We start from the raw sequence: 19,244 nt of genomic DNA on the forward strand, positions 1-19,244 counted from the left end.
TCCCTAGTCGTCGTGGAAATCCAAAAGAAAAAAACGCAATAGGGCCCCTGGGGTCCTATGTTGCGCTTTTTGGACTCTCACGGCGACTATAGAGAAGGAAATGACGTCAACAATGGAGCAAACGCAGATTGGATGTTGATTTTATTTTCGTCTGTCAACATTCAATCTGCGTTTGTTGTGTCGTTGACGTTACTTCCCTCTCCCCAGTCGTCGTTGAAATCCAAAAGAAAAAAACGCAATAGGGCCCCTGGGGTCCTATGTTGCGCTTTTTGGACTCTCACGGCGACTATAGAGAAGGAAATGACGTCAACAATGGAGCAAACGCAGATTGGATGTTGATTTTATTTTCGTCTGTCAACATTCAATCTGCGTTTGTTGTGTCGTTGACGTTACTTCCCTCTCCCCAGTCGTCGTTGAAATCCAAAAGAAAAAAACGCAATAGGGCCCCTGGGGTCCTATGTTGCGCTTTTTGGACTCTCACGGCGACTATAGAGAAGGAAATGACGTCAACAATGGAGCAAACGCAGATTGGATGTTGATTTTATTTTCGTCTGTCAACATTCAATCTGCGTTTGTTGTGTCGTTGACGTTACTTCCCTCTCCCCAGTCGTCGTTGAAATCCAAAAGAAAAAAACGCAATAGGGCCCCTGGGGTCCTATGTTGCGCTTTTTGGACTCTCACGGCGACTATAGAGAAGGAAATGACGTCAACAATGGAGCAAACGCAGATTGGATGTTGATTTTATTTTCGTCTGTCAACATTCAATCTGCGTTTGTTGTGTCGTTGACGTTACTTCCCTCTCCCTAGTCGTCGTGGAAATCCAAAAGAAAAAAACGCAATAGGGCCCCTGGGGTCCTATGTTGCGCTTTTTGGACTCTCACGGCGACTATAGAGAAGGAAATGACGTCAACAATGGAGCAAACGCAGATTGGATGTTGATTTTATTTTCGTCTGTCAACATTCAATCTGCGTTTGTTGTGTCGTTGACGTTACTTCCTTCTCCCCAGTCGTCGTTGAAATCCAAAAGAAAAAAACGCAATAGGGCCCCTGGGGTCCTATGTTGCGCTTTTTGGACTCTCACGGCGACTATAGAGAAGAAAATGACGTCAACAATGGAGCAAACGCAGATTGGATGTTGATTTTATTTTCGTCTGTCAACATTCAATCTGCGTTTGTTGTGTCGTTGACGTTACTTCCTTCTCCCCAGTCGTCGTTGAAATCCAAAAGAAAAAAACGCAATAGGGCCCCTGGGGTCCTATGTTGCGCTTTTTGGACTCTCACGGCGACTATAGAGAAGGAAATGACGTCAACAATGGAGCAAACGCAGATTGGATGTTGATTTTATTTTCGTCTGTCAACATTCAATCTGCGTTTGTTGTGTCGTTGACGTTACTTCCCTCTCCCTAGTCGTCGTGGAAATCCAAAAGAAAAAAACGCAATAGGGCCCCTGGGGTCCTATGTTGCGCTTTTTGGACTCTCACGGCGACTATAGAGAAGGAAATGACGTCAACAATGGAGCAAACGCAGATTGGATGTTGATTTTATTTTCGTCTGTCAACATTCAATCTGCGTTTGTTGTGTCGTTGACGTTACTTCCTTCTCCCCAGTCGTCGTTGAAATCCAAAAGAAAAAAACGCAATAGGGCCCCTGGGGTCCTATGTTGCGCTTTTTGGACTCTCACGGCGACTATAGAGAAGGAAATGACGTCAACAATGGAGCAAACGCAGATTGGATGTTGATTTTATTTTCGTCTGTCAACATTCAATCTGCGTTTGTTGTGTCGTTGACGTTACTTCCCTCTCCCTAGTCGTCGTGGAAATCCAAAAGAAAAAAACGCAATAGGGCCCCTGGGGTCCTATGTTGCGCTTTTTGGACTCTCACGGCGACTATAGAGAAGGAAATGACGTCAACAATGGAGCAAACGCAGATTGGATGTTGATTTTATTTTCGTCTGTCAACATTCAATCTGCGTTTGTTGTGTCGTTGACGTTACTTCCCTCTCCCTAGTCGTCGTGGAAATCCAAAAGAAAAAAACGCAATAGGGCCCCTGGGGTCCTATGTTGCGCTTTTTGGACTCTCACGGCGACTATAGAGAAGGAAATGACGTCAACAATGGAGCAAACGCAGATTGGATGTTGATTTTATTTTCGTCTGTCAACATTCAATCTGCGTTTGTTGTGTCGTTGACGTTACTTCCTTCTCCCCAGTCGTCGTTGAAATCCAAAAGAAAAAAACGCAATAGGGCCCCTGGGGTCCTATGTTGCGCTTTTTGGACTCTCACGGCGACTATAGAGAAGGAAATGACGTCAACAATGGAGCAAACGCAGATTGGATGTTGATTTTATTTTCGTCTGTCAACATTCAATCTGCGTTTGTTGTGTCGTTGACGTTACTTCCCTCTCCCCAGTCGTCGTTGAAATCCAAAAGAAAAAAACGCAATAGGGCCCCTGGGGTCCTATGTTGCGCTTTTTGGACTCTCACGGCGACTATAGAGAAGGAAATGACGTCAACAATGGAGCAAACGCAGATTGGATGTTGATTTTATTTTCGTCTGTCAACATTCAATCTGCGTTTGTTGTGTCGTTGACGTTACTTCCCTCTCCCCAGTCGTCGTTGAAATCCAAAAGAAAAAAACGCAATAGGGCCCCTGGGGTCCTGTGTTGCGCTTTTTGGACTCTCACGGCGACTATAGAGAAGGAAATGACGTCAACAATGGAGCAAACGCAGATTGGATGTTGATTTTATTTTCGTCTGTCAACATTCAATCTGCGTTTGTTGTGTCGTTGACGTTACTTCCCTCTCCCTAGTCGTCGTGGAAATCCAAAAGAAAAAAACGCAATAGGGCCCCTGGGGTCCTATGTTGCGCTTTTTGGACTCTCACGGCGACTATAGAGAAGGAAATGACGTCAACAATGGAGCAAACGCAGATTGGATGTTGATTTTATTTTCGTCTGTCAACATTCAATCTGCGTTTGTTGTGTCGTTGACGTTACTTCCTTCTCCCCAGTCGTCGTTGAAATCCAAAAGAAAAAAACGCAATAGGGCCCCTGGGGTCCTATGTTGCGCTTTTTGGACTCTCACGGCGACTATAGAGAAGGAAATGACGTCAACAATGGAGCAAACGCAGATTGGATGTTGATTTTATTTTCGTCTGTCAACATTCAATCTGCGTTTGTTGTGTCGTTGACGTTACTTCCCTCTCCCTAGTCGTCGTGGAAATCCAAAAGAAAAAAACGCAATAGGGCCCCTGGGGTCCTATGTTGCGCTTTTTGGACTCTCACGGCGACTATAGAGAAGGAAATGACGTCAACAATGGAGCAAACGCAGATTGGATGTTGATTTTATTTTCGTCTGTCAACATTCAATCTGCGTTTGTTGTGTCGTTGACGTTACTTCCCTCTCCCCAGTCGTCGTTGAAATCCAAAAGAAAAAAACGCAATAGGGCCCCTGGGGTCCTATGTTGCGCTTTTTGGACTCTCACGGCGACTATAGAGAAGGAAATGACGTCAACAATGGAGCAAACGCAGATTGGATGTTGATTTTATTTTCGTCTGTCAACATTCAATCTGCGTTTGTTGTGTCGTTGACGTTACTTCCCTCTCCCTAGTCGTCGTGGAAATCCAAAAGAAAAAAACGCAATAGGGCCCCTAGGGTCCTATGTTGCGCTTTTTGGACTCTCACGGCGACTATAGAGAAGGAAATGACGTCAACAATGGAGCAAACGCAGATTGGATGTTGATTTTATTTTCGTCTGTCAACATCCAATCTGCGTTTGTTGTGTCGTTGACGTTACTTCCCTCTCCCCAGTCGTCGTTGAAATCCAAAAGAAAAAAACGCAATAGGGCCCCTGGGGTCCTATGTTGCGCTTTTTGGACTCTCACGGCGACTATAGAGAAGGAAATGACGTCAACAATGGAGCAAACGCAGATTGGATGTTGATTTTATTTTCGTCTGTCAACATTCAATCTGCGTTTGTTGTGTCGTTGACGTTACTTCCCTCTCCCCAGTCGTCGTTGAAATCCAAAAGAAAAAAACGCAATAGGGCCCCTGGGGTCCTATGTTGCGCTTTTTGGACTCTCACGGCGACTATAGAGAAGGAAATGACGTCAACAATGGAGCAAACGCAGATTGGATGTTGATTTTATTTTCGTCTGTCAACATTCAATCTGCGTTTGTTGTGTCGTTGACGTTACTTCCCTCTCCCCAGTCGTCGTTGAAATCCAAAAGAAAAAAACGCAATAGGGCCCCTGGGGTCCTATGTTGCGCTTTTTGGACTCTCACGGCGACTATAGAGAAGGAAATGACGTCAACAATGGAGCAAACGCAGATTGGATCTGATTTTATTTTCGTCTGTCAACATCCAATCTGCGTTTGTTGTGTCGTTGACGTTACTTCCCTCTCCCCAGTCGTCGTTGAAATCCAAAAGAAAAAAACGCAATAGGGCCCCTGGGGTCCTATATTGCGCTTTTTGGACTCTCACGGCGACTATAGAGAAGGAAATGACGTCAACAATGGAGCAAACGCAGATTGGATGTTGATTTTATTTTCGTCTGTCAACATTCAATCTGCGTTTGTTGTGTCGTTGACGTTACTTCCCTCTCCCCAGTCGTCGTTGAAATCCAAAAGAAAAAAACGCAATAGGGCCCCTGGGGTCCTATGTTGCGCTTTTTGGACTCTCACGGCGACTATAGAGAAGGAAATGACGTCAACAATGGAGCAAACGCAGATTGGATGTTGATTTTATTTTCGTCTGTCAACATTCAATCTGCGTTTGTTGTGTCGTTGACGTTACTTCCCTCTCCCTAGTCGTCGTGGAAATCCAAAAGAAAAAAACGCAATAGGGCCCCTGGGGTCCTGTGTTGCGCTTTTTGGACTCTCACGGCGACTATAGAGAAGGAAATGATGTCAACAATGGAGCAAACGCAGATTGGATGTTGATTTTATTTTCGTCTGTCAACATTCAATCTGCGTTTGTTGTGTCGTTGACGTTACTTCCCTCTCCCTAGTCGTCGTGGAAATCCAAAAGAAAAAAACGCAATAGGGCCCCTGGGGTCCTATGTTGCGCTTTTTGGACTCTCACGGCGACTATAGAGAAGGAAATGACGTCAACAATGGAGCAAACGCAGATTGGATGTTGATTTTATTTTCGTCTGTCAACATTCAATCTGCGTTTGTTGTGTCGTTGACGTTACTTCCTTCTCCCCAGTCGTCGTTGAAATCCAAAAGAAAAAAACGCAATAGGGCCCCTGGGGTCCTATGTTGCGCTTTTTGGACTCTCACGGCGACTATAGAGAAGGAAATGACGTCAACAATGGAGCAAACGCAGATTGGATGTTGATTTTATTTTCGTCTGTCAACATTCAATCTGCGTTTGTTGTGTCGTTGACGTTACTTCCCTCTCCCTAGTCGTCGTGGAAATCCAAAAGAAAAAAACGCAATAGGGCCCCTGGGGTCCTATGTTGCGCTTTTTGGACTCTCACGGCGACTATAGAGAAGGAAATGACGTCAACAATGGAGCAAACGCAGATTGGATGTTGATTTTATTTTCGTCTGTCAACATTCAATCTGCGTTTGTTGTGTCGTTGACGTTACTTCCCTCTCCCCAGTCGTCGTTGAAATCCAAAAGAAAAAAACGCAATAGGGCCCCTGGGGTCCTATGTTGCGCTTTTTGGACTCTCACGGCGACTATAGAGAAGGAAATGACGTCAACAATGGAGCAAACGCAGATTGGATGTTGATTTTATTTTCGTCTGTCAACATTCAATCTGCGTTTGTTGTGTCGTTGACGTTACTTCCCTCTCCCTAGTCGTCGTGGAAATCCAAAAGAAAAAAACGCAATAGGGCCCCTGGGGTCCTATGTTGCGCTTTTTGGACTCTCACGGCGACTATAGAGAAGGAAATGACGTCAACAATGGAGCAAACGCAGATTGGATGTTGATTTTATTTTCGTCTGTCAACATCCAATCTGCGTTTGTTGTGTCGTTGACGTTACTTCCCTCTCCCCAGTCGTCGTTGAAATCCAAAAGAAAAAAACGCAATAGGGCCCCTGGGGTCCTATGTTGCGCTTTTTGGACTCTCACGGCGACTATAGAGAAGGAAATGACGTCAACAATGGAGCAAACGCAGATTGGATGTTGATTTTATTTTCGTCTGTCAACATTCAATCTGCGTTTGTTGTGTCGTTGACGTTACTTCCCTCTCCCCAGTCGTCGTTGAAATCCAAAAGAAAAAAACGCAATAGGGCCCCTGGGGTCCTATGTTGCGCTTTTTGGACTCTCACGGCGACTATAGAGAAGGAAATGACGTCAACAATGGAGCAAACGCAGATTGGATGTTGATTTTATTTTCGTCTGTCAACATTCAATCTGCGTTTGTTGTGTCGTTGACGTTACTTCCCTCTCCCCAGTCGTCGTTGAAATCCAAAAGAAAAAAACGCAATAGGGCCCCTGGGGTCCTATGTTGCGCTTTTTGGACTCTCACGGCGACTATAGAGAAGGAAATGACGTCAACAATGGAGCAAACGCAGATTGGATCTGATTTTATTTTCGTCTGTCAACATCCAATCTGCGTTTGTTGTGTCGTTGACGTTACTTCCCTCTCCCCAGTCGTCGTTGAAATCCAAAAGAAAAAAAACGCAATAGGGCCCCTGGGGTCCTATATTGCGCTTTTTGGACTCTCACGGCGACTATAGAGAAGGAAATGACGTCAACAATGGAGCAAACGCAGATTGGATGTTGATTTTATTTTCGTCTGTCAACATTCAATCTGCGTTTGTTGTGTCGTTGACGTTACTTCCCTCTCCCCAGTCGTCGTTGAAATCCAAAAGAAAAAAACGCAATAGGGCCCCTGGGGTCCTATGTTGCGCTTTTTGGACTCTCACGGCGACTATAGAGAAGGAAATGACGTCAACAATGGAGCAAACGCAGATTGGATGTTGATTTTATTTTCGTCTGTCAACATTCAATCTGCGTTTGTTGTGTCGTTGACGTTACTTCCTTCTCCCTAGTCGTCGTGGAAATCCAAAAGAAAAAAACGCAATAGGGCCCCTGGGGTCCTATGTTGCGCTTTTTGGACTCTCACGGCGACTATAGAGAAGGAAATGACGTCAACAATGGAGCAAACGCAGATTGGATGTTGATTTTATTTTCGTCTGTCAACATTCAATCTGCGTTTGTTGTGTCGTTGACGTTACTTCCCTCTCCCCAGTCGTCGTTGAAATCCAAAAGAAAAAAACGCAATAGGGCCCCTGGGGTCCTATGTTGCGCTTTTTGGACTCTCACGGCGACTATAGAGAAGGAAATGACGTCAACAATGGAGCAAACGCAGATTGGATGTTGATTTTATTTTCGTCTGTCAACATTCAATCTGCGTTTGTTGTGTCGTTGACGTTACTTCCTTCTCCCTAGTCGTCGTGGAAATCCAAAAGAAAAAAACGCAATAGGGCCCCTGGGGTCCTATGTTGCGCTTTTTGGACTCTCACGGCGACTATAGAGAAGGAAATGACGTCAACAATGGAGCAAACGCAGATTGGATGTTTCTTCTGCAGAAATTCTTCATCAACGACTCTCACCCATCAACATTCAATCTGCGTCTGCTGTGTGGTTGACGTTGCTTCCTTCTCCTTAGTTGCCGTGGGAGTCAAAAAGCGCAACATAGGATGATATGGTTTATAATAATCAACCTTTTTCCGAAATGCGTGTTGTGCATGCGCGCAATGCTCCACGCCCTCCTGGGTTCGAGATTATACCAAAACCGATCCGCCTTCTTTTATGTTGTGCACAAGCCTCGTTTACCAAGATCGCTTTGCGTGAGGAGCTCATTCGTCTTTGAGTTTGCATCACGATGGTGGTTTGTATGAAACCAAGCCGTTCAGCCTCCTCAATTGTTAACACGAGGTGTCACGCGCACGTATCTTGAAGAAAAGAAAAGGAAAGCGAGACGTTTGATCGTGCGGGAGGAATGAAGCAGCAACAATCATTTCGTCGTGACTTCGTGAACCTATCTGTTTCTGTTGAATGCTTTGTCATTTATTTTATGACATTAAATAGTTTTTTTTACACTGGTGTCTGGTTTCATCTTCTATCGTAACAGTGTTTTTGTTTTGAGGTGAGCTGCATGAACTCGTGCAGCAGCAACAGTGTTTCCTTGAAAGTATACCGCGGACGTGGAAGGGGTTCGGGGATCGGTGGCCGAGTGGGCTAGCGCACATCAGCTCGGAGCACATAGAAAGAAAGCTCGCGCTTGAGGAAACAGGGATCATGGGTTTAAGCCCTACCCCTGTCCGTTTCGATCTGGATGAGCACAGTACCGGCGCGTGGTCGTGTATCACTACTGCGTGGTGCACGTTAAAGACCCCAGGCCAGCGGTCGTGCAGCTTTCACTAAAGTTCTCTCTAGAGCTGAGCCAAACGCCCATTGAGGCTGACTAACTCCTTGCTATATAAACATACTCACCACCATAGCCTCATCTATGACAATGCAATGCAGATCGGTACGAGATGCCGCCGCCGAAAGTGAAAAGGTAGTGCGGTAGTAGGTGAGAAGAGAGGCGTGTAATGAGCGCCTCGCTGCGGCGAGACGCCGAAACACACTTTACCCGAGTAATGGAATGTCCGCTCGTGCTTCTCGCGTTCTTCGCGCAACCGCTTCGTTTCTCGTCGGGTTTGAAAACTATGTTTGGGGCCTTCGGCACTGCAAAAGCTGTACGCTGAATACCAGAAATGAATTGTGCTACCGGATCCTCGGTCTCCGAATCTGCGACTGGGCACTCAATGGCTCCGTCGTCGAACTGCCAGGTTTTGTGAGCATAGAGGAGGCTATGACACAACATTATTATTATTGGGACGGGTTCGCATGGTTTGGGAAAGGAAGACTCAGTGGTTCGCCGCAAACGTAAAACAGATTTTGGTATCCGAAGGTATGTTACTAGACATCCTGGAAATGCTGCGAAGGTACGAAATACCGCGAGCAAACGAGTCGGACATGCCTTGCAACCGCGTTGTGTTTTCAAGGCTTGCGAGGGGGGGGGGGGGGGGGGGGTGAGGAAGAGACCGGTGGTTTAGTGGGCGATTGCACACCAGTTCGGAGCACGTGGGGCGAAAGCTCGCGCTGCAGAACCCATGGCACGGTACCCGTGGATCATGGGTTCAATCAACGCCTGCCCGTTTTGATCTGGATGAGCATCGTACCGGCGTGCCGTCGTGGATTACACTCTAAGAAAAAATGAAGGAATAAGCTAGCAACCGCGCATTTTCCTCCCCTCTACGGACGCGCCCCCAAGCGGACACGAGAAGAAAAGAGGAACGAGACGTCTTCCTCCTTCAAATTGACGGGAGAAAGCTTTCGCCCTCCCGACTCATCTTGTTTCGGTTTCGTTTTTTCGAGCACGTCGCGCACGTTGATTAATAAGTGTTGTTGAGTTGATTGAGCTTCAGCGAGCGAAGGCCTCCTGTAATTCCGTCTTTTAGTCGTTCCCATTGGCGTTTTTACCACTAATTTTATCAAACCAGCAATTGAAGCCGCTACAAACAGTGCACTTCCGGAGCATTGCCATCAGCGCTACGTATTTACACTGGGCCAAGATGGCCATCTACGGGTAGCGGAACTAGCGGAACCCACGCGAAACCATGCAGACCACGCTGAACGATGTGTCCACAGTGGATGCGTCGATGTTGACGATATTGTGGATATCGCGAAAACTGCGTCCAAGACAGACGGGTTTTGCTGCTGGGTGCGTGGGTGCCTTCTGTGCTGAGTTCGGTTCTGTTTTTCGATGCCGAGTGCGAACCCATAGCCAACGTGGGTCTGTATTTCTGCGTGTCAGCAACATAGCAGCCACATCGCGATGGCAGTGTTGTGTGTTGTGAACAGAAGACTGGAATTATCGCCGACGTGACCGTGTGACCATGTGTTCGCGTATCAGTGGTGTACCAACAAGATGGGGTGTCGTAGACTGTCGGGCATTGATTCCACTGGTCGTGCCGGGATCGGAGCGGGCGGGGTGTCGCAGGTTTACATTCCGCTTTCCAATAAAGAGTTTAAGACCACTTTAGGGATGAGGTGCAATCGATCGTCATGCAAATAGTCATGTTGGAACGCTGGTCTGAACCGTAGTTTCTATCGTACAGTGGCCAATGAGTCTGTCGGTTGTCTCTTCCCCGAGAGCGATTGCGCTCTGGGGAAAGGAGCTAACACTATGAAAATATGACGGAAAGTACGTATATTTAGAGTTTGGTATTTTGGCTTAAAAAAAAATGGTAAGCAAAATCGAAAAAAAAAAACGTTATTGTTTGTTTTGCTGTTTAAATCTACTACTGCTCACGGAGAAACTGCCATTCAAGTGGGGCGCTGGGATGAACGCTAGATGTTTTTGAGCTTGCCACGGCGTACACTTAACACCTACCACAAGTCGCGGCTTTGACTGCATTCAAGTTGATCGAAAAGCGATTTCTCTGCCCGTGAAGCATCACTTCCAGCTGAGGGAATATCCGCTCTAAAGAGATTAGTTCAAGACGACAATTGCAGCCGTGCGCGAACAGCCCGAATAGAAAAAACAAACATTACAATAGAAATATTGGCTACGACATGCCGTGCGGGGAAGCAAACACATGGTGGCTTAGAACCGCATTGGAGCGGCTTGATTTATTGGCTTTCAAATAATCACGGCATGGGAGTTTACTTCTTACTTAGAAATGAATCTTCTGAACGGTTCAACATACTCTCAGAGGTATGACATTGCTGGGGAAAAAAATCAACATCCTGGAGATATTTTTTATTGCTTAGGCGGTCACCGAGAAATTCGATACGTTCAAAACGGCCAGTATAAAGGGCGGAAACCCTGAGGTCGGAAGTAGTGATCGGGTTAGTGCTCTGTTGTATTGATGGTTGTTGGTGCCGTGTAGGTGTATGCAATGTTCAGTTGATGCTTGTAGTATGCGTAATGTGTCTACGTATGTGTGCAGTAAAGGTTCCCAAAGCGCAATAGTGGCGGGAGCAAATGGAAATATATTTTGTAGAACATGAATTAGGCGGTACCTAGCGCCACTTAGCCTAGCTACTTGCAATTACTCGGCTTGACCGGGCCATCTGGTGGCAAGCGATTTAATCCTTTTTCACGCCACGCGATAATTTATGGTTACCGCGCAACAGCGGCTTCGAGTTTGTTCTTTTGAGAGCGGCTTTTGGTTTCGCGAATTGGTTTGCCATTCCTCCGTGATGTAAGGTAAGACGTAAAGTGCGCGAAGTAACTGGGGATCGGTTGTCTTCGTTTACCATCGCAGTGCTGACGACGAGAAGACTGAGTAACTGCTTTTGAAACGCAGGTTTCTTTACCTGCGGGGGAGATCTGACTTCGGAAATGAACACAGTTAGCGGAAAGCTCGTGTTACGCTTTTATTTAATGCTCCTCTCCTCCCGTACAAGAGACGTAGCGTCCTCGTTAAGCCTCACTGAGCTCGATTTGCTCTATTCGGGGCGCCACATTGAGAAGCAGGCGGCGCATGAACATTGTTTCCCTGCTTTAGGGACGGAAGTTTCTCCCTTTCTAAAGGAACATAGGTTACAAGACCGTTACTTCCTTTAGGGAGGACTATAGATACCCTTTTTTTTCTAAGAGTGCACTACTGTGTGGTGCACGTTAAAGACCCCAGGCTAGCGGTTGCACTGCACTGGCTCAATTGCTCATCTACATCGAAGGACTTGTCGCAACTTTGAAATGGCTGACCAACTTCACGATGTATAAATATCTACACAACCTCAATTCTTCAAAGCTTGCGAGCGAGAAGATGGTGGATCTGTTTTGGTGCCACTTCATCTCGAACCTAGATGTTCTGACAAACGGCAACACGCATTTGAAAAAAAAAAAAAAAGATGGATTGTGTTGCATGTACGTTTACACATTCGGGAGTTAGTCAGCCTCAAAGGGCGTCTGGTGTCTCAGCTGTAGATGAGAAATTTAGCTAGTGCAGTACAACCGCTAGCCTGGGGGTCTTTAACGTGCACCACGCAGTAGTGATACACGACCGCACACCGGTACAATGGTCATTCAGATGTAGAGGGGAAGGGGTGGGTATCGAGACTAAGGTCCCTGTCATCTGCAGCGCGAGCTCTCGCTACACGTGCTCTAAGCTGAGGTGCACTAACACACTTGGCCATCGATACCTCGTATACATGCTTTCAACTTAGGTGAATGAGCAGTAAATGACAGACGAGCGGTTGAGACATTTGCGTTCGTGAATGTGCGACCGACTTGACGGCTTATAACTGCTTAGGATGAAATGGCCGCTGTACCAACTGACGTTCGAGCCACAGTTCGTCACGGAATGCAAACAGTTGTAACGCAGACGGTTGTACCAAAGAAAAATGTCTTTACTAGCCTCAAGACAGTCAAATATATACGCAGAGTTAATGCGTACATTCTTGATGACGCTTCTGCGTTTGATGGAATGCCTGTATTAAATAAAGCTCATCAAATCATTGAAGTTGTGCTTTATGCGTTGCGTGTTTGGCATCATCGACTCCCAGCATCCACCGCGCTCTGCCGGTATAAAAAATTAATTTTACTAAACTCACGCTCAGCTTAAAAACCGTAGTAAAAATGTCTGAACCTTGGAGGAGCGTTACAAATTTCCCCCTTCGTGCGATGAATTAAGCTACATGTAGGTGCGCCCTAGATTAGCGCTATGTCGTTTTATCAAGACGTACACGTTTCAAACGCCGAAAACATCGTTTCTTCCTTCAACAACCGAATTTTAGAATCCTCCACTAGCGACGCACATGCGAGAGAACGCATGCAAATCTCGCTCTCCACGCTGTCTCCCTGAGAGCTGCGCCGAGGGAGTGAGGGTTACTGCAGGCCAGACTTGTACGCAACTTAAATACTCTACTCAAGTTACTGTATCTTGGATACCTTTGTGAGTAACTTGGTATCTTGCAAGTGCTTTCGAACGTTAGTATTTAGTGCTCTAACTTAAATACTTTTTTCAAGTAACTTGTACTCATTTTAAAGTATACTTTTAAGTTACTTTCTATTTTTTAAATTTTCTTTAGAGGCGGGAAGCGTGGAAAATATTAAACTCCAGTTATTTCGGCTAGGAGCCCTGCCATTTCAGATACTTTCGTGCCAGATAATACAGTCCACTTCCGTGCTTCTGCTGAAAGAGGTGAACCGGAGAAGCAGGTGTCGCAGCCTCAAGCCGAGCGGACGCGTGTCGTGTCTTATAACTGGGCAAAACGTCAGAGCACATTTTCTTGCAATTTGTTTGTGGCCAAGCCCAAGAGCAACAGAAATTCCGAAGCAGAAGGGCGGAAGGAAAGGCTGCTAAAACAGTTCAGCAAAGCAAAGCTCGTGGTAGCCACCGCAGATTGCTGGAAGACTTTCAACCGGTAAAGGTTATGCTGCTGCTTTGGTAGCGTAAATACTATTATGACAAAACATGTATTTCCCCAGTGCCTTCCTGGAAGTAACCGCGCTGTGGTTAAACGCCGATACGCTGGAGCGACGGTTGCAACTTTGTACTGTCGCCGCGCGAGAGGCAGTATAACGTACAGAACGATAGCCGAGGATATTGAGAACGTGGTTCTGGAGTTCAGAATCCAGAACGAGGTTATCAGAGTCGTGACAGATAACGGCTCAAACTTCGTAAAGGCCTTCCAATTAGTGTCCTCAACGACGTTGACCACTTTTTAAATGCATGCGAAAACGTTATGTTAGATATCTCATGAGCGACGCTTCTAAGCTAGGGCATGATACGCTTCGTTTATGATCTTTGACGAGAAGGACAACGATTGCGTGGATACGCAGCCGGTTGATATATCCTCTATGCTCGAAGATGGAGAGCCGTTCCGTCTTCCTCCTCACCAAAGATGCGCAGCTTACACTTTAAATCTGGTAGCCACCACTGACGCGAGAAGGGCTGAAAACGACGCAACGCATACTTATCGCTCAGCAAGTCTGTGTTCGGCAAGTGCCAGGCTCTGTGGGCACGACAGATTCAGTCAACTCTCGCTGCGGACGAGATTCACGACTTCTGTGGAAGGTAATTTTTAACAAAAAATATATTGCTCTGCCGATTCATCACGGTACTTAGTTCCGGATTTTTTTTTATTTTCTATTTACTGGTGAACATAATAATACACGAATTTTGGCTGTTTAGGTACCTGGTCCTAAACGCCACACGGTGGAATTCCCAATTTAACACCATGCAATGCATTAAAGGACTGCTGGAAGACAAATTTGACAGCTTGGAAGAATATTGCCAGAGACAAAAACTTCTAGTCATGCTGCGCACCGGGGATGCGCAGTTCGTCAATGAATGCTGCAAGGTGGGAGGCACTGTGCATTTGGTTCTGTTGGCAGCACCAATAGTTCATTTTTTATATTTTGGTTTAAGCATCATTCTTTCTTTTTAGGTGATGAAACCACTTGCAAAGGCCCTGAATATCATCCAGGCTGACAAGAATATGTTCCTTGGATATTTGCTCCCCACCATCACAACGCTGAAGAGCAAGCTCGGGTCCTTATCTGCGATCCAACTATGTGAGCCGCTTAGACTTGCTGCGATTGATGGCCTGTAGAAAAGGGAAAGTTGCGTTTTATTATCCGTAAATATTTGCTTTTACACATAATAGTGGCCAGAAAATGATAATAACTCTTTTTGAAATACTTCGTTCTCTACAGGTTTGGCAACGCGATGAAAGAAAATATTCTGCTTGGTCAGCGCTGTTCCCCTGCCTTGGTTCAAGCTGCAGTGGGTGCCGGACGGTTGACGGGAGGCAGTGGCCGAGCTAATGAAGGACGAAATCGCTAGCTTGCCACAGTCGTCTACCCTTACAACCGAGGAACCGCGATCTTCATCGGAGCATGATGATTTTTTTTTCTTTTGAAGATTCGGTGGCTACGGGCTCTCAAAGTGGTGGTGGACAGGAGTTGTCATCATACCTGCAGTCTGACCACAGAAAGAGGAAGTGGCTCAGATCAAGTACCCCACTCTTCACGAACTCTTCCTTCGGCACAACGTGGCGGTGCTTTCGACCGCGTCTGTCAAACAGCTATTCAGCATAGGCGGACATGTGTTTAAAAAAAAAAGAAAAAAAAAAAAAACAGGGGCAGACTATAGGACACGAATTTCGAAAAGCAGCTGTTCCTGCGAGGGAACAAAGCTTTTTGGTAATGGCGTTTTGATTTTCATTTTCGCAAGTGAATAAAGGTTGATTGAATAACGTTTTTATTTTTGTTTCCTTCGTAGTTACTTGGGACCTCCTAGAAGCCTGAGTGGCAGCCAAAGTCTAGCTAAGAGATTTCCATGAAATTCCATAGTAGCTGGGAGGAAGACTTTTGTGACTTCGGTTATGCTTGACAATGAATTGCAGAGAAAATTGGAACTTGAGAGTATCTTGAAAGTAACGAGTTACGTTTTTGGAGTATTTTGTACTTTACTCAGTTACTTCACAAATTTGAGTATTTAGTACTCTACTCAGTTACTATTTTTGGTGGTACTCAGTAACTTAAATACTTTTAGTGAGTATCTTGTACAAGCCTGCCGCCGGCGCACCGAGACACCGGATTCGCCAAGAGAGGGAAGACGGCTGTCTTTGCTGTCCAACCACCCTTCCCAATTCAAAAAAAAAAAAAAAAACACAGAGGCCCCCCCCCTTCCCCCCCTTTCCCTGCGCGAATCTATCCATTCCATCTACGCCAAAGCTGTCGGTGCCAAAGGCATTGGATTTTCTCGGAGTAAGATGCATGTATTTGGGGAAAATATCAATCCTTGCCACCCTTCCTCCATGCAGACATTTACCTTCTTTGCTCGAGCGTATACGTTGGCGACGCCTGGGTTGTACCAAGAGAGCAAGGGGGCAAATCTTCCAATGAATGTCGTTACTTTTTCGTATAAAGGGGCATCACATTAAAGGAGATTTCAAATCACTTACACGTGATCATGCGTGCGTGACGCCGCTGGCACGAGCAACCTCTGACGCCATAATCACGTCGTATATATGGTACACAACCTTGCGTATACGCTTCACGGGAGGATGAAGACGAAATCCGTGAGCCGTCCTTATCTGGACTTTGTTTTTCGTCTTCCGCCTCCCGACAGGGCCGCAGGAATCTCGTGGCGATCCGCTATCGGGGCGAGTGTCGTAGGCTGACACGGCCGAACTGGAAAATTGTATTGCCCACGTGACTCGGCTAATAGGCCTGTCGCAGAGATAACGGCTCGCGTTCCGCTGGATGCGTCGTGCTTGGTCTCGCTCTTTTTTATGGACGTGTCTTTGTCCCCCGCATGTCGACCGCAGCTGAAGCCCTGAGAGTGGTTTCATCGTGTAGCTCGATCCATCCGCTCGGTGAGTGTTCCGGTCGATTCTCGTTTCAATGTCAAGGCTAGCACGGGGCAACGTTTCCATCGTGCGGTGAATGAAACCTGGGTTTTAGCATGGCAAATCGAGCGAATCTGTTTTTCCAAGCTCGCAAGGTGACTTTAATAAATTTGAGAAGTCACCTAACGGCGTCTATATAGGCAGCCTTTACTGTAAAGTGTACAGTTAAATCAGCAGTAAGAGATTTCTTATTATGGAGTAGAGAAGTTCAATACGTCTTGAGGTGGCGTCTTATTCCTGCGATGTAGGCATAGTTTGGCCAGCGCTTACGACTCATGACTTGGGAACGTCAAAATGCATCCCTCGATAGTAATGACATAAATATGCGCGGCAACAACAGAGTTCCCATAAAACTTTTAGCATCGAAACCGGACGAAATCGAACAAAACATTAGTATGATATAATATCACAATGAGATGTGAACCATGATGTACCTGTTTTGTGCTTTGTACAGCTATAACACCAAACTGGGATAGGCAGTATCTCCAAATAAATCAATAAATCCGAATTTCCGAAGCCTCCAATTTACAAATAACTGCATAGAGAGGATGCAGACATTTCATCGAGCATAAAAAAGAAAGAAAAAAAAACGTTATAAATCTATATGAGCTCAGTTTTTAATAAGGCACTCTTGCTAGTAATACAGAGGAGAAAAATAAACATCTCTTGCAACCTTGACGAGCTTAAAGTGAGGTAGTAATTTGAGCTAGTTGGTACTTCAACATAATAAAACAGCGCACAGAACACGGAGGAAGAGCAAGGACAAGTAGAGCGGAAGTGCGCTCTTTCTTTCTACCTGTGCTTCCTCTTCCTTCGTATTTCATGCGCTGTTTTATTATGTGGACAAGTCTTAAGTATTTTACTCTAAGGACGTACCTTGAGTAGAAAATTTGAGACAGGTGCAAGCCCACACAGATCACTACTGAAGTAGACAACGAAAATGCGAGTTTCATTGGTATTTAGTGGTGCAAATGTCGCAGCTTCCTAAAATAATGCGATAATAACAGTAACAATCTTTATTAGCTACGGGCTGCTGCGGAACTACAGAAAGCCAACAACCCATATTTTATGGAGGTTACGCGTTTATACGCCTTTCCAGCGCTTATCGTTTAAGCAACAAACGGCGAGCCACTGTACTGCGGAGCGGTGTCTGATGTTCCGTAGAAGAAAACTTCTGTCCCTCCAATATTTAGGACAGATTCCAGAGCCCTGTCGAAAAAGGTTATACCGCGTTCAAGAACGATTATTGGACGTGGTGTATTGTCGAGTTTCATCACGTGTTTTCGACCCTGTTTTCGGGGCTTATTGTTTAGACCACAGCTGCCTAACACCATAAAAAAATGAGCGAAGCCGTGCACTAGCATTTTGTAGTGATCACAGTGAGATTGGGAACAGACACAGATTGGACCAACGTGTTCTGCGTCCGGCAGGGGTCTCGAGTCCAATCAGTGTGTCAAAATACGCTCGGCGTTGAACTCGAAACCAATTGCTGAGTTGTAGCCATTCTAGTAAAGGCAGCCTTCTCTACCTGGCGGTAGAGGAAGCTGTTCACAGGTTTTCAGTATTCGAGATGGTTTTCACCGGCCCATGGCCTTCGAGATTCTTGGCGCTCCGGTCCTTCAAACTCTTGTTTGCCCAGCAGAAGGAGCGTATGCCACAGCTTGTTCAGAGCTCCGCAAGACGGTGCTGAGACAGAACCGGCATTAGCATCTCGAACGCTTAATGTGTGCACGCGGTGCACAGCTAGTATTTTCGTTAATACTGCGAAGGCTGAGGCGCGCGAGTGCGTTGAAACGCAATTCAAGTGCCGCTCAGTTCGTGCACTGGCTCTGCTTTCTTTCACCCATCCTTTGCTAAGACTCGGTTTCTAGGAAGCGGGCCCTGATCATTAATACACACAGGGAAATATTGTCGCAGAAAATTCCACTGAGGCGAAAGGGCTGAAGCCGCCAAACGCGGAATATAGCAAATTAAGTCAAAATCAAAAAGTCAAATTGGACGTTTTAGTGATTTATACAGCGTAAGGTTGGTCTGCCAGTAGGGGCGACACTGGTTTACACTGTAGATGAGCAATTTCGCCAGTGCAGTACGACTGCTAACCTGGAGTCTTTAACGTGCTCACGCAGTAGTGATACACGACCGCACGCCGGTGCGATGCTCATCCAGATCGAAACGGGCAGGGGTGGAGCTCGAACCCAGGATCCCTGGGTTCTGCAGCGCGAGCTTTCGCTCCACGCGCGTCGAGCTGGGTGTGCGCTTCAGCCCACTCGGCCACCGATCCTTTTTTTTTCTTTATTGCAAGATTTTGACAGTGAACGAAGATTCCCAATGCACGATAAATTTCACTTGAACATGTACAATATATTAGCGATGTTAGTGAAGGTGACGATAGAACGTCGCCTGTAAGGATTGGAGAGGCGGTGAGAATTGTTAAAATTCTCTCATCATCGACAGCTTCAAAAATGCAGGCAACCACTCCAGTTCCAGACATACTTTCTCGTACACAGCTGCTATCAAGTTTACATTTTTACCGATTCCCCTGCAAATTAAGTCATGACAACACGAGGTCGGAGAAACTCTTGAGAGAAGACAAGTTTAATAAAAAGGCGAGCTGGCTAATGTATAACTGGAGACGACAAACGACAAAGCCTTTAGCGAAAAGAGACCGTACTTCAAACGAAGTTGAAATATATTGAATACGAATATTCATTTTGTATTTATTCTGTATTATTTTGGCCGCATTCAAAATACGCGCCTAAGGTATTCAGAATACATTATAAATATGAATCGAAAAATATTTTAGATATACCAAAAATATTATCCCTTCACACTCAAGATGCCATTTGTGCATTAAAAACCGGTTTCACA

Source organism: Ixodes scapularis, unplaced genomic scaffold (assembly GCF_016920785.2).
Source record: "Ixodes scapularis isolate PalLabHiFi unplaced genomic scaffold, ASM1692078v2 PGA_scaffold3__209_contigs__length_174095766, whole genome shotgun sequence".
Lineage (NCBI taxonomy): Eukaryota > Metazoa > Arthropoda > Arachnida > Ixodida > Ixodidae > Ixodes > Ixodes scapularis.